We start from the raw sequence: 16,744 nt of genomic DNA, 5'->3' as shown, positions 1-16,744 counted from the left end.
TTATCCTTTGTCAGCAACATTCATTTTAATGGAAAGTGAGTTTACAGGGTTACATGATTGAACTACTGAGCCAAGTCAGTGTTGGCAAATGATGGGCTAAATTATTGATGTTACACACTAATGAATTCTGATGAGAAATAAAACACAGACATTACGTTTCAAGTGGTTCATAATTATTTTTGTACTTTAAAAGCAATTTTATTCTTTTTTCAAATCATACTGGTTCTGTAAAACAAAAGCATAGTTAGTGATTATACTAAAATTATTGAGTTTGTGGCAAAAAAAAAATGCTCTTGCAAGTTTTCATTTCTATGAAGATAATGTTATTCACACTAGGTTTCTGCTTTCCTTATATACTTCTGGGAAAAGATAATTAAATTAAATGTCTAAATTTTAAAACCAGTGTCTTTAAATAAGATAATCTGCTCTGCAGCCATGGTTAGCATCTCAATAGATGTGTTTATAATCTATGATATGTCTATCAGCACGTTTACTGGAGCTGTGTTGAAATACCATAATTATTTCAGGTAATAACGAATATGGAGGGACTTCCAGGAAGCAGCTCTGTTTTAGTAACAAAGTTATCTTTGTTTTTAGTAACAAGGTGCTATAAAGTGTGTATTATAAAATGATAGATGTTTGACACAGTCAGAACCTGATGGTGATAACTAAAGCAGGCTCATACTCAGATAAGGAACACAGAGGTCTATACCCAGCATAAGGTAATGACAGTGTCCTTTAGTATTTCCTCATGACTTAACTGTCTCAGACTTAACGGCACTGATCTGTGATCATCCTTCTTTCTGGTGAATGACTCAGACAAAGTCTCAATTTGAAGAGATCTTGTTTAGTCACTTAGTTGTGTCTGACTCTTTGTGACCCCATGGACTGTAGCCCGCCAGGCTCCTTTGTCTATGGAATTCTCTAGGCAAGAATACTGGAGTCGGTTGCCGTTTCCTCTTCCAGGGAATCTTTCCAACCCAGGGATTGAACCCATGTCTCCTGCTTGGCAGGCAGATATTTTTTTTTTAACTGCTGAACCACCTGGGAAGTCAGAGAGACCTGAGACTGATTTTTAATTAAGAGACACAAGAGGCAGAGATTATAGTTGATGACGTGTTAGTTCAGAGTCATCACATGCTGCTCATGAATCTGTGGACACGTCCCTCAGCTTCTCTGCCAGCTCAGTTACCAAAGCCCTAAATAAAGCCACAGGTCCTCCTCTCCAATCAGTGAAGGCAATGGTAATTTCCAAATCAGGTATGCTGTGAAACTGAAACCTACTTTGTAAACATGAGGTAAGTTTACCTCCTCACGTTTTAAGCCCAGGTTTGCTTGGTGACTCATTTTAGAGAATCACCAGAACTAATTGGGAGACTATTTCCTTTACCAACTGAAGGATATGACACAGGGGATGGATGGGATTAGGAGAGTTTTCAAGTCAAGGTTTGGTCAACATCTGCGCTATTACCCTGTTACAATAATATGTGTAGATCATCACAAAGATGAAAATCCAAAGGTATTAACCAAACTCCTCTCATCATGTTGGACTGAGGTAGGAGATACAGTGCAGTGCACTTCAGTTCTCACTTGATGTATACTTTATATGAAATTTTAAAAAGTGGGACTTGTTTATCTTAATGCTACAACATCTTATCCCTAGCTGAAAGGTTTCTGAGTCATTTTCTTCATATTCATAGTTCTCTTCTTTATCTATGATGGACTTAGCACAATTTGTAAATAACAAATCTACTACAAATTTTACCTTTTTCTGCATTAAAACTTTTTAATCCTAGTATTTTCCTCTCATTATAACTGCTCTGTTCATTGTTCTATAATCGAGATACTTTTGGATGAAAAATCATGTGTCTGGGTTAATCTCACATCAAAGTAGCATCATTATATAATGATGATGCTAAGTTGTATGAAAAATACCTACTGGATATGCTCCATTAGTCACTAATTTTCAAACTTAAAGTTCTGTCTTTGAAAAACTCCTCTCCTCCACGTTACTGACATGACTCTTCCACTTGAAAAATGTACTGCCTGTAAAAAGTGAATTAAAAAAAAATACAAACTCTGGGTATTATTTTGTGTAAGTCCATGAAAAAATCAGAACACATAAAAATGTATGTCTTTTAACATAAACAATCCTGAATATGCTATTTTACTTTAAAATAAAGAATAGGTTTTGGCTTTAGCATTATTTAACATAATAAAGGGAGTAGATAATTTAATTTCATAGAATTCAATGTTAAAAAATACTTTATTAACCTCCTGATTCTATATCATACTGATATATGTGTGAAATGAATGAATTTCCATTTTGATAATACTATTTGAATTGAGGTTTTCCTTTGTTTATCTTCAAATAGAAGGAAGATCAACTATCATTATTACCCACAGGCACCAGTGAATGTTGTCAGAGAGACTCTTCCAAATATTTTGAGAGATGAAAGGGTCATAAGGCCAATATTCTATGTAACAAAGTGTTAGTCGCTCAGGCATGAGTCACTCAGTGCGACCCCATGGATTGTGGTAGTCCAGGCTTCTCTGTCCATGGGATTTCCCAGGCAAGAATACTGGAGTGGGCTACCATTTCTTTCTCCAGGGGATCTTCCCAACCCAGAGGTTGAACTCACAGCTCTTTCATCTCCTGCACTGCAGGCAGAATCTTTACTGTCTGAGTCACCAGGGAAGCCCATATCTAACAAACAAAACCCCCAAAATTAAAGGGCAAAAATTTATGAACAGAGTGAGTGGAAATCACTTGGAGGCAAATGGGAGTACAGAGTCTAGGGGGAATAAAGGAGTTCTTAGACACACTCAGACCAATCACTTGGCAGCCACGTCAACACAAGACAAGAACAATGTTGACTTGGTTATGTTAATGGTCAAGAAGAATTTTACTTATTAATTTATTCCACATCTTTATTAGAATGCTCCCAGGTACTGTCCTATGTTCTGTAAACTGAAGGCTAAGTTTAGCTGTTAATTGAACAATTGCACTCATCTCCCATGCTAGTAAAGTCATGCTTAAAACCTTGCATGCTAGGTTTCAGCATTATGTAAACCAAGGACTTCCAGACATCCAAGCAGAGTTTAGAAAAGGCAGAGGAACCAGAGATCAAATTGCCGGCATTCGCTGGATCTTAGAGAAGGCAAGGGAATTCCAGAAAAACATCTACCCTTGTTTCATTGACTACACTAAAGCCTTTGACTGTGTGGATCATAACAAACTGTGGAAAGCTCTTAAAAAGATGGGAATACCAGACCATCTTACCTGTCTCCTGAGAAACCTGTATTTGGGTCAAGAAGCAACAGTTAGAACCCTGTATCAAACAACTGATTGGTTCAGGATTGAGAAAGGAGTATGACAGGGCTGTCTGCTGACAGCCTGTTTGTTTAAACTATATGCTGAGCATGTCATGTGAAATATCAGGCTGGATGAGTTACAAGCTGGAGTCAAGATTGGTGGGAGAAACATCAACAACCTGAGATATGCAGATAATACCACTCTAATGGCAGAGAGCGAAGAGGAATGAAATAATCTCTTGATGAGCGTAAAGGAGAAGAGTGAAAAAGCTGACTTAAAGCATTAAAAGAACTAAGATCATGGCATCTGTCCCCATTGCTTCATGGCAAATAGAAGGGTAAAAGGTGGAAGCAGTGACAGATTTTCTTTTCTTGGGCTCTAAAATCACTGCGGATGGCGACTGCAGCTATGAAATCAGAAGACAGTTGCTTCTTGGCAGGAAAAGATATGGCAAACCTAGACAATGTGTTTAAAAGCAGAGACATCACGCTGCTGACAAAGGTCCATACAGTCAAGGCTATGGTCTTCCCTGCGGTCAGGTAGGGTTGTGAGAACTGAACTGTAAAGAAGGCAAAACACAAAAGAATTGATGCCTTTGAACTGTGGTGCTGGAGAAGACTCCTGAGAGTCCTTTGGAAAGCAAGGAGACCAAACCAGTCAAGTAAATCAACCCTGAATACTCACTGGAAGGACTGATGCTGAAGCTGAAGCTCCAGTATTATGGTCACCTGATGCAAACAGCCACCTCATTGGAAAAGTCCCTGGTGCTCAGAAACATTGAGGGCAGAAGGAGAAGAGGGTGACAGAGGATTAGATGGCTGGATGGCATCACCGATGCAATGGGCATGAACTTGGGCAAACTCGGGGAGATGGTGAGGGTTGGGGAGACCTGATGTGCTGCAGTCCCTGGGATCCCAAAGGGTCACACAAGACTGGGCAAATGAACAACAACAACAAACAATAGAAATACTCCCTGAGTCGGGCCCACTGGAGATCTGGCCCTGATCCCTCTCTGACCCCCTTCTGTACTCTTCTCTATCAGAGCTCTATGATCCACCCAACTATTCTGATTTTACCTGAAGGGAACTAGTCAAGCTTCATGCCCTTTGAATTGCCAATTACACCACATAGGGCAAGTTTCTGTGAACTTTTAAAATTCTGTTCAAAATACTGTCTACTTTTTTTTTTTTGTAATTCATTTTTTGACCCACATGATTAAAATTATGTGAATTAATTTCCAAATATTGGGGGCATTTTTCCTGTATCTTTTAAGGATTGACTTCTAATAATTTCATTATGATAGGCCAACACTTTGTACACTGTTTCAATCCTTTTAAATTTATTAATACTTGTTCTATGACACAGTATATCAGCATATAGTCTAAATATAAAATATTCCTTTGTACTTTAAAACAATGCATATTCCAGCTCTTGTTGAATGGAGTATTTTATAAATGTCAAATTGGTCAAGTTGGTTGGCAGCATTGTTCAATTTTTCCAAATTATTACCGATTTTCTATCTGTATGTTCTATCAATTCCCAAGAGAGGAGCATGGAAATTAACTATTGTTAGGCATCTTTTTATGTCTAAGTTTTTTCTTAAATATTTGCCTTTTGTTTTTGAAATTTTCTTATTACATCTACATACCCATTTATGATTTTTATATGTGCTTGATTCTTTCTCTTAATGAAATGTCCTTCTTGATACCTGGTAATATTTCTAGTTGTGAAGTTTAATTTATCTAACATTACTGTAGCCCCTCCAATTGCATTATGTTTGGTGCTGCACTGCATGTTTTTCCATGCTTATATTTTAACCTATCAGTGACTTCATATTTAAAGTGTATCATTTACAGATAATTACATTTGAGTCTTGTATCTTTACTTAATGTGATGCATCTGTTTTTAATTGTTTTTTAGTCCATTTATATTTAATATAAATTTAATATGTTAGATTTAGGTGTACAGACTTGTTATTTTTACTGGATAGAGAATTGGATTCATTTTTTTTCTTTCACTAGTTTAAACATATTCTTCTATGTCTTCTGGTCTCCACTGTTTCTGATCAGATGTTAGAGGTAATTTTTACATTTTCTTTTATTTGGCAGTTCTTAGATTTTATCTGTATCATTAGTTTTATTTTTAGTTTTTAGACACTGACTACAATGTACCTAGGTATGACTTTTATGCACATATCTTTTGTGGGTGGTTCTTTGAGTTTATTTGGCTCTGTAATTCATATTTTTTCAAACAATGACATTACTTTTATACTTTTTATAGTTCAAGTGCACCCCCAACTGGTGTTAAACTAACACCATGAGAGAAATACCTAAGAAGTACCTGCTGAAATTTTAGAAATGGTCAAGAGTTATTTACTGAATGTTCAATACATTCTTGGAATATCACATCTAAATTACTCAGTCTGTTATTGAAGCCTTATTTAAGACCTTATTTTCTCTCTTATCTTTCATTATCTTCCTCTCGGATGATCTCAGTAACAGACACAGATAATTACCACAGTATGGTGGTTAAGAGTACATACTCTGTAGGCAAACAGTGTGGGTTTCAATCCTGTCTCTCCTGTCAGCTGTGTGATCATGGGCAAAAGATATAACTTCTACATGTTCAGTTTTCTCTTTCATAAAATGGAGAGACTATGATTCAGTACAGTTTATTCACTCAGTCATGTCTGACTCTTTGCAACTCCCTGGACTGCAGCACGCCAGGCCTCCATATCCATCACCGACTCCTGGAATTTATTCAAACTCATGTCCATTGAGTCGGTGATGCCATCCAACCATCTCATCCTCTGTCATCCATTTCTTCTCCAGCCTTCAGCCTTGCCCAGCATCAGGGTCTCTTCAAATGAGTCAGTTCTTTGCATCAGGTGGCCAGGTATTGGAGTTTCATCTACAGGATCAGTCCTTACAATGAATATTCAGGACTGATTTCCTTTAGGATGGAATGGATGGATATCCTTGCAGTCCAAGTGACTTGCAAGATTCTTCTCCAACACCACAGTTCAAAAGCATCAATTATTCAATGCTCAACTTTCTTTATAGTCCAACTCTTACATCCATACATGACTACTGGAAAAACCATAGCTTTGACAACTTTGCCTTTGTTGGCAAAGTAATGTCTCTGCTTCTTAATATGCTGTCTAGGTTGGTCATAACTGTTCTTCCAAGGAGCAAACATCTTTTAATTTCATGGCTGCAGTCACCATCTGCTGTGATTTTGGAGCCCAGGAAAATAAAGTCTGTCACTGTTTCCACTGTTTCCCAATTATTTGTCATGAAGAGATGGGACCAGATGCCATGATCTTAATTTTATGAATGGTGAGTTTAAATCAGCTTTTTCACTCTCTTCTTTCACTTTCATCAGGAGGCTCTTTAGTTCTTCTTCTGTCCATCATATGGGTGGTATCATCTGCACATCTGAAGTTATTGATATTTCTCCCAGCAATCTTGATTCCAGCTTGTGCTTCCTCCAATCCAGCATTTCTCCTGATGTACTCTGCATATAAGTTAAATAAGCAGGGTGACAATATACAGCCTTGACATACTCCTTTCCCTATTTGGAAACAATCTATTGTTCCATGTCCAGTTCTAACTGTTGCTTCTTGACCTGCATACAGATTTCTCAGGAGGCAGGTCAGGTGGTCTGGTAGTCCCATCTCTTGAAGAATTTTCCACTGTTTGTTGTAATCCACACAGTCAAAGATTTTGGCATAGTCAATAGAGCAGAAATAGATATTTTTCTGGAACTCTCTTTCTTTTTGATAATCCAACAGATGTTGGCAATTTGATCTCTGGTTCCTCTGCCTTTTCTAAATCCATCGTGAACATCTGGAAGTTCACCGTTCATGTACTGTTGATGCCTGGCTTGGAGAATTTTGAGCTACACTTTGCTAGCATGTGAGATGAGTGAAATTGTGTGGTAGTTTGAGCATTCTTTGGCATTGCCTTTCTTCGGGATTGGAATGAAAATTGACCTTTTCCAGTCCAGTGGCCCTTGCTGAGTTTTCCAAATTTGCTGGCATATTGAGTGCAGCACTTTCACAACATCATCCATAGCATCATCTATTAGGATTTGAAATAGCTCAACTGGGATTCCATCACCTCCACTAGCTTTGTTCGTAGTGATGCTTCCTAAGGCCCACTGGACTTCACATTCCAGGATGTCTGGCTCTAGGTGAGTGATCACACCATCGCAGTTATCTGGGTGATGAAAATCTTTTTTTGTATAGTTCTTCTGTGTATTCTTGTCATCTCTTCTTAATATCTTCTGCTTCTGTTAGTTCCATACCATTTCCATCCTTTATTGTGCCCATCTTTGCATGAAATGTTCCCTTGGTATCTCTAATTTTCTTGAAGAGATCTCTAGTCCTTCCCATTCTATCATTTCCCTCTATTTCTTTGCACTGATCACTGAGGAAGGCTTTCTTATCTCTCCTTGCTATTCTTTGGAACTCTGCATTCAAATGGGTATATCTTCCCTTTTTTCCTTTGCCCTTCGTGTCTCGTCTTTTCTCAGCTATTTGTAAGGCCTTCTCAGACAACCATTTTGCCTTTTTTGCATTTCTTTTTCTTGGGTATGGTCTTGATCTCTACCTCCTATACAATGTCATGAACCTCTGTCCATAATTCATCAGGCACTCTGTCAATCAGATCTAGTCCCTTATATCTATTTGTCACTTCCACTGTATAATCGTAAGGGATTTAATTTAGGTCATACCTGAATGGTCTAGTGGTTTTCCCTACTTTCTTTAAGTCTGAATTTGGCAATAAGGAGTTCATGATATCTGAGTCACAGTCAGTTCCTGGTCTTGTTTTTGCTGACTGTATAGAGTTTCTCCATCTTTGGCTGTAAAGAATATAATCAATCTGATTTTGGTATTGACCATCTGGTGATGTCCGTGTGTAGAGTCTTCTCTTGTGTTGTTGGAAGAGGGTGTTTGCTATGACCAGTGCATTCTCTTGGCGAAACTCTATTAGCCTTTGACCTGTTTTGTTTTGTAGTTCAAGGCCAAATCTTCCTGTTACTCCAGGTATCTCTACTTCCTACTTTTGCATTCCAGTCCCCTATAATGGAAAGGATATCTTTTTTGGGTGTTCATTCTAGAAGGTCTTATAGGTCTTCACAGAGCCATTCAGCTTCAGCTTCTTCAGCATTACTGGTCAGGGAATAGACTTGGATTACTGTGATATTGAATGGTTTGCCTTGGAAATGAACAGAGATCATTGTGTCATTTTTGAGATTGCATCCAAGTACTGTGTTTCAGACTCTTTTGTTGACTATGATGGCTACTCCATTTCTTCTAAGGGACTCTTGCCCACAGTAGTAGGTATAATGGTCATCTGAGTTAAATTCACCCATTCCAGTCCATTTTAGTTCTCTGATTCCTAAAATGTTGATGTTCACTCTTGCCATCTCCTGTTTGACCACTTCTGATTTGCCTTGATTCATGGACCTAACATTCCAGGTTCCTATGCAATATTGCTCTAAAGCATTGGACTTTACTTCAATTACCAGTCACATCCACAATGGGTGTTGTTTTTCTTTGGTCCATCTCTTCATTCTTTCTGGAGTTATTTCTCCATTGATCTCCAGTAGCATATTGGGCACCTACCGACCTGGGGAGTTGATCTTTCAGTGTCCTATCTTCTTGCCTTTGCATACTGTTCATGGGGTTCTCAAGGCAAGAATACTGAAGTGCAGCAGGCTATTGCTGACCCACGCCTCCGTCGGAGACTATTGGACTCTCACGGGCAAGTCTGGGTCAGTCTCTTAAGGGGTCACTGTTTCTTTCTCCTGGTTCCTGGTTTGCACAAGTTTTAGTTTATGCCCTCCAAGAATCTGTTTCCCAGTCTTGTGTAAATTTTATTGGCTTTATGGTGGGTTTAATGGCCACCTCCTCCAAGAGGGCTTATGCCATACCCATGTCTACTGCACTCAGAGCCCCTGCCCCTGCAGCAGTCCACTGCTGACCCACACCTCTGCAGGAGACAATCAAACAGAATTCTGGCTCAGTCTCTGTGGGGTCTCTAGGTCCTGGTGTGCACAGGGTTTGTTTGAGCACTCTGAGTGTCTCTGGACATTTTGACTTATTACTTGTGTAAATAATAGCTCAAAACAGTTTAAAGGGTAACCATTTTTATTTGTTGAATCTCTCTCTCCATGTTGAACTGGAAATATCGACTTAATTGCTTGAATGTCAGAGTTTGTTTTAGGGTAGGTGGGTCGGTGAGTTGTTTGCTCATTTGGTGGTATCACCTGAGATGTGAAAAACGTATAAACAGCATATGCCCAAGGGTGGCTGTGAGAACTGGATGAGATGATGTATGCAACATGCTCTGTACACAGTCAGCAGTTTACAACTTTAACTCACTTTCTTCTTTTTTGTCCCTGATACTGCTGTAAGGTGATTCCAAAAATGCAACTGTTTCAGTACCTCTCCTGTCATTTCATATGCCCTTTACCTATTTTAATTTTTTGTTAGTACACAGCTTCACTATAACTTTAATCTGTCTTGTTTTCCCCATTGAAATGTAAGTTCATAAGGATAAGAAATTTTATCTGTTTTGCTATTATTGTATCTTTGTTAATGAAAATATTTTTAGTTTTTGGTAGTCAAACTTAACAATATTTTTCTCAGTGCTTTTCTTCCATCATTTAAGAAGGCCTCTTTTTTTTTTTTTTTTTAGGAAATAACTTTTTATTTTATATTAGAGCATAGTTGATTACCAGTGTTGTGTGATTCAGTTATACATAAACATGTATCTATTTTCAAATTCTTTTCTCATTTAGGTTGTTACATGCTACTGAGCAGAGATCCTTGTGCTACACAGTAGGCCCTTGTTGGTTATCCACTGAAACACAGCAGTGTGTACATGCCATATCCAAAGTCCCTAACTATCCCTTCCCCCCATAACCACACATTTGTTCTCTAGAGAAGAAGGCCTTTGTTGCTTCAATACTACTCAGTAGCCTGTATTTTAAAAAAGATACTATAAAATTTCTAACGCTTATTCTAAAATTTATATAAACATATATTTTATGTTTATATAATGCACTGTTTTACTTTATCCCTCAGATATTTATCTATTTTACTTTATCCCTCAGGTATTTACTTTCATCCCTCAGATAGCTGAGAAGTGAATAATCCACCCTCATCTTATACAATTTGAAATCCTACTTTTATTACATTCTAAATTTCTAATAATCCTGGGGCATTCCTGGATGCTCTATTTCAGGTCATAGCCTCAGGCTTGCTGCCTGTTTTGTAAATTAAATTTTATTGGAACACAGTTCCATCTATTCATATACTATCTTCTAAGCCTTCTTTCCTGCTACACGGATTGAGTAATTGCAACAAAGACTGAATGTCCTGCAAAGCTTATAATATTTGCTAACTGATCCTTGAAAGAAAAAGTTTACCAATTGCTCTTCTGTTTTATAGAACTTTTGATCTACTTCTAAATCAATGTTATGCTGTTTAATTCAATTGACACAGCTTTTTAAAAATATATGTTGCTATCCAAAGACATAAATTCCTGACTTCAGCAATAATTGTTCTTTAAAAAAATAGTCAGAGCTATTTTTGTAGATTTTTATCTTCCAATGGCATTTAGAATCACTTTCTCAAGCTTCACTAAAAAATCTTGTCTTGATTTCAAGTATGACTGTACTGAATTTACAGATTTTTCAAATGTGAAATTTTCTTTTAAAATTGGCATTTTCCCAATATGTATAATATTCTTACCCATGAAAATAATACGTATTTAATTTTTTAGTTAAGTCTTTGCTTATATCTTTTCAGGATTGCTTAGACGCTTTCTCTAACAGATTTAAGCAAACTTTTTGTTAGGGCTTCCCATATGTATCAGTGGTAAGACTCCACCTGCTAATGTAGGAGACACCAGAGACATGGATTCGATCCCTGGGTGGGGAAGATCTCTGGAGAAGGGAATGGCGTCCCCCTCCAGTATTCTTAACTGGGAAATTCCATACAGAGGAGCCTGGCGGGCTACGGTCCACAGGGTTGCAGAGATTCAGACAGGACTGAGCACACATTCTTGAGTGCTTAGCCAGGTTTATTCTTAGGAACGCTAAACCTCAGGCTGCCATTTTAAAGAACTGTCTTATTAACTCTAATGCATTTCTGGTTGATTCTCTTAGGTTTTCTAAGAGAAACACCATATTATCAGACCATAATGATAGTTTTGACCTTTTCCCACACAGTGTACCTCCTATTTTTCTTGACTTACTACTAACGCTTCAGAGCAGTGATGCACAATAATGACGATAGCCAGGAATCATTACTTTTTTCCTGAGTTAAATGAGATGCTTCCAGTAATGTATCGCTTAGTACATTTTACTATGAGAATTTTATTATAAATTCTTTTTGTGACTTTTATTAGAGTAAGTACATGTTGCCTTGATATTAAGTGTTTTCAGCATATATTTAGTAATATAATATTTAAAAATATAAAATATATAATATTTCTCTTTTAACGTGTTGTTAAATTAAATTACAGTAACATGAGGATGAGATGGCTGGATGGCATTACCGACTCGATGGACATGAGTTTGAGTAAACTCCGGGAGTTGGTGATGGACAGGGAGGCCTGGCGTGCTGCGATTCATGGGGTCACAAAGAGTCGGACACGACTGAGCGACTGAACTGAACTGAACTGAACATGAGGGCAGGAGGAGAAGGGGACGACAGAGGATGAGATGGTTGGATGGCATCACCGATTCAATGGACATGGGTTTGGGTGGACTCTGGGAGTTGGTGACGGACAGGGAGGCCTGGCGTGCTGCGGTTCATGGGGTCACAAAGAGTTGGACACGATTGAGTGACTGAACTGAACTGAACTCATTTTCTAAAGTTGAATTTCTCTGTAGTTGAACCAAAACTTACAGGTTTTGTTACGTGAAACCGTCATTTTCTTTTAATTTTATAAAGTTCAAGGAGATGTGCTAATATTGTCTACTGTGACTGCAAATCTTTTGAGTTTTCTCACATAGCTTCAGAGATTTTCTTTTATATCACATTATTAAGTAATTTTAGATTTCTACCCTGTGTTTTTTTTTTTTTCTGACTTCTTTTCATTGGTACAGTTCTTTTTCAGAAACAGGAAATTGGGTTGTCCCTATATGTATTGTGTGTGTTTTTGTGTGTGCATTCATGAATGTGTGTATGTGAAATGATTAAACATCTTACTTTCATGCCATCAAAATTTCTGGCAAAGCACCTCAAGAATGCTTCTTTTTATTAACTACACAACTGTAGGCACCAAGAACTGAAAAAGAACCTGTGAGGTTATCACATTCAGTCTTAATAAACTAGTTCATTTAATAATAAATTCACTCAGTAAAGATTTTTGAGTACTTACTATGTTTTGAGAATTATAGTCGGTGCCAGGATATGCTTTCCAACTGAGGAGGCTGACATTCTAGTGGGTAGAGATATGGACACACAAACGGATGTTGTGTAAGGGGGTCAGGAGAGCTTTCCAGGAGGAGCCCTGGGAGGAGGTGCTCTCTGGCTGCCTCTTAGAACATTTGCTTTCTCTCTACCACTGCAGGAACTTCTGCTTGAGTATCAGCACCGCAGGTTTGGACAGCATCACTTGTTAGAAAAATGTATTCCTACTGGGCCCAAACCCATCTTCCAGACTCTGCAACCATTGGTCCAGATGTTGCCCTCTGGAGCTCTTCAACATATTCACACATAGACCTTCATCTAGCGGTCATTTAGATGTTTGCCATGCTGAAGTCTTCTATATTTAATGCATTCTAAATTTTACTTCTTTCTCATCTCTCTTAAATTGGTATTGGCAGGTGGATTCTAGCGCCACCTGGGAAGCCCCCTTTTAAAAGAGAACATCTTATTCTTTTTTTGAAGCTCTTCATTCTGTTTCTGTCGGTCTGAAGTACATATCTTCTAAATAAGATGGATTTTGCTTCTATGACCAATCTGTAAACATGTTAAACTGTGTAACTGATTCACTCTCAAGTGAATCAATATGACCTATAAACTAAACTTTCCAAGCCTGTATAAAATACTGCAGAAGTACTCAACTTTTGAAAAAGAGCAATGAGAATTATTATATCCTGTAACCAAATGAAACACCTGTGCTTTATAGCCTAAGATCACATCACCATGGTGTAGCTATATCACATTCTTTCACTTAAACGATGAGTCTACGATGAGTCTTTTTTTCCAAATAAGTTACCAAAGAGATATAAAATATCACAGCATTGTTGCTGCTCAGTCATTAAGTCGTGTCTGACTCTTTGTGACCCCATGGAGTGTAGCATGCCAGGCTTGCTACAATATGTTAGTGTGATCACAGAATTAAATACATTAAAAGTAAAAAGAGAAAAATAATGATGTTAAAATGAAATCACAGTACTTACTTTATATGGGCTTATATGTGATGTTAGGACTGTATACTGCATATGGTCGGAGTTAAGATGTCTTACTTGCTAGCTAGAGCTGAATTATGGCGTTGGCTCTAAATTTGTAGTAGCTCGCTTTGGCTCATATTAAAATTGTGGTAAACTAAAATCCCTATATGCACATTGATATAAGTGGCTTCAATGTTAAATATGCAGATTCTTCATTCCAGATATAGTTCATTTTATCAGTTCCTGCTTGATCATGTAATTCAAAAGCTTATCAGCCCACCTGGGTTTCTGCCATCTGCAAGAGCTGCCAATTATGCATTTTGATGGTCTTGCAAGGAACTGCTCCAAGCTCAAGGATGAAACAAAGTTGCCCTTTTCTGTTCAACAGGTATTTTGAATTACTATTCCTCAGTATCAGTTACACATACAGTTTACTTTTCAGAAGGTTCATCAGATGATTTTCTTGTCAAATAGTTCACTAATGCCTTATGGCATGATTACAATACTACTTTCAAAATATAAATCATTAGAGTGCCCAACATGGATACACTACTAAATCACAAAAACAGAGAGCAATGACATCCGGTCTGTTAAGCAATTTTTAGCCATGTTGAGTCAAAGTGTAGAGACTGACTCACTCTGCAAACATCCAGTCACTCTACCATGTATTTCTTTTACTTTTCTTTTCTAGTTAATTTTTATTGAAGTATAGTTGATTTACAATGTCATGTCTTTCTTTTTAAAAACTGGATATAGTAAGTGAAAAGGGCTTTCCAGGTGGCTCAGTGGTAAAGAATCCACCTGTCAATGCAAGAGATATGAGTTCAATCCCAGGGTTGGGAAGATCCCCTGGAGTAGGAAATGTCAACCCACTCTGGTATTCTTGCCTGGACAAGCCCACGGATAGAGAAGCCTGGTGAGCTGCCATCCTTGGGGTCTCACAGTCAGACGCGACTGAGCAATTGAGCTCACATGACAGGTGAAAACAAGATGGGCGTGGAATACTTTCAGTCCCCTTGGTGGCCTTGCTACCATACACCCTTAAAAATGGAACAAGAATTGAGCTAATTTCACTGATGGTGCAAAGCCCCAAGGGAATTTAGAAGCCTCTAGGAAAGAGGGCTTACCAACAGGTAGGAAGCATTAGCTGCTGAATATATCACTGTGTTATGGTGGTGTGCACAGAGTACAGTAGGAGATCAATGAAGGTCGAAATTAATTCATCTGGAAGAGGAAGGAGGGGAAAGAACTTGGGAAGGATTTTGCAAAGGAGATGTTTGATTTGAATCAGGTGTTCTTTAACAGGAACGGTAAGAAAGAGTATTACAGAAAAAGGAGTAGAAGAAGGAATAAATAGAAGATGTCCTGATTAGTAGGAATTTTGGAGTGGCTAAAATTGACTGAAGGAACTTGTGTGGAGATGGAGGAAGCTGGGAAGGTTAGCAGGAGCTGGGGACTGTGTACCATGTTGAGGGGTTTGGACTTGAATTTTCCAGAGGATTGCACATGTTTCTATAGGTTTATGGCAAGATCATGGAAATGACATTTTCAAATTTTGATTAAAAGCCAAACTTGAGATTTTCTAAATGAAAAGTATCTCCAGTAGATAAGAAGAGAATCCACTATGTTATGCTCCTCAAGTTCCCCAAATACAACCCAGTCTTGCTGCTGTATCTCTAGGTATTGAGTAGTTGAGTTTTCCTCCTGACATGGTCCTATCATTTCTGTCCTTTCACTTCAGCTGGGATGTAACAGGCATAAAGATAAGTAATTTAAAATCAAGTTTGGTAAAGAAACTATTGGTGAATTTCTAATGCAAATTAGAATAAGGACTATTGAAGATTATGGATTTAGAATTCATTTTACCCATATTCAAATAATTTCTATTGACATTATCCGAGAAGGCAATGGCACCCCACTCCAGTACTCTTGCCTGGAAAATCCCATGGACGGAGGAGCCTGGTAGGCTGCAGTCCATGGGGTCGCTAGGAGTCGGACACGAGTGAGCAACTCACTTTCACTTTTCACTTTCATGCACTGGAGAAGGAACTGGCAACCCACTCCAGTGTTCTTGCCTGGAGAATCCCAGGGACCGGGGAGCCTGCTGCGCTGCCGTCTCTGGGGTCGCATAGAGTCGGACACGACTGAAGCGACTTAGCAGCAGCAGCAGCACTGACATTATCAATGTTTCAAAATATACCATAATGCAAATTAATCACTGGTAAGACTTTTGAGAATGTTTACATTTGGGCAGAAATATACGATTTTTAAAAGACAATAATTAGAACATGCAGATTACCTTTGAATGTTTAAAAGAATGTTTATACTCAAATTAGCATATGAATTTCTATTAAACCTACACATTTTAAGCACTGCCTTTCCAAAAATTTAAATTTCTCTAATTATTTAAAATCTTTGTTGTAATCTATTATCAATAGAACTCTTATATAAAGTATATAAATAAAGCATATATATAAAGTACATATATTTGTTAAAGTACATATATTCTTTTTATGGACTTCCCTGGTGGAGGTCAGTCCAGGGTGTTCTTTGGAAGGACTGATGCTAAAGCTTAAACTCCAATGATTTGGTCACCTCACATGAAGAGTTGACTTATTGGAAAAGACTCTGATGCTGGGAGGACTGGGGGCAGGAGGAGAAGGGGACGACAGAGGATGAGATGGCTGGATGGCATCACTGACTCGATGGACATGAGTTCGAGTGAATTCTGGGAGTTGGTGATGGACAGGGAGGCCTGGTGTGCTGCGATTCATGGGGTCGCGAAGAGTCAGACAAGTCGGAGCGACTGAACTGAACTGAACTGGTGGCTCAGAAGGTAAAGAACTTGCCTGCAGCGCAGATCTGGGTTTGAACCATGGGTTGGGAAGATCTCCTGGCAAAGGGAATGGCTACCCACTCCAGTATTTTTTCCTGGGAAATACTATGAACAGAGGAGCCTGGTGGGCTACAATCCATGGGTTGCAAAGATTTAGACAGACTGAGCAACTG

Source organism: Bos grunniens, chromosome 24 (assembly GCF_055505025.1).
Source record: "Bos grunniens cultivar Pamir isolate PY7600 chromosome 24, Bosgru_T2T1.0, whole genome shotgun sequence".
Classification (NCBI taxonomy): Eukaryota; Metazoa; Chordata; class Mammalia; order Artiodactyla; family Bovidae; genus Bos; species Bos grunniens.
This window is presented reverse-complemented; position numbering follows the sequence as displayed.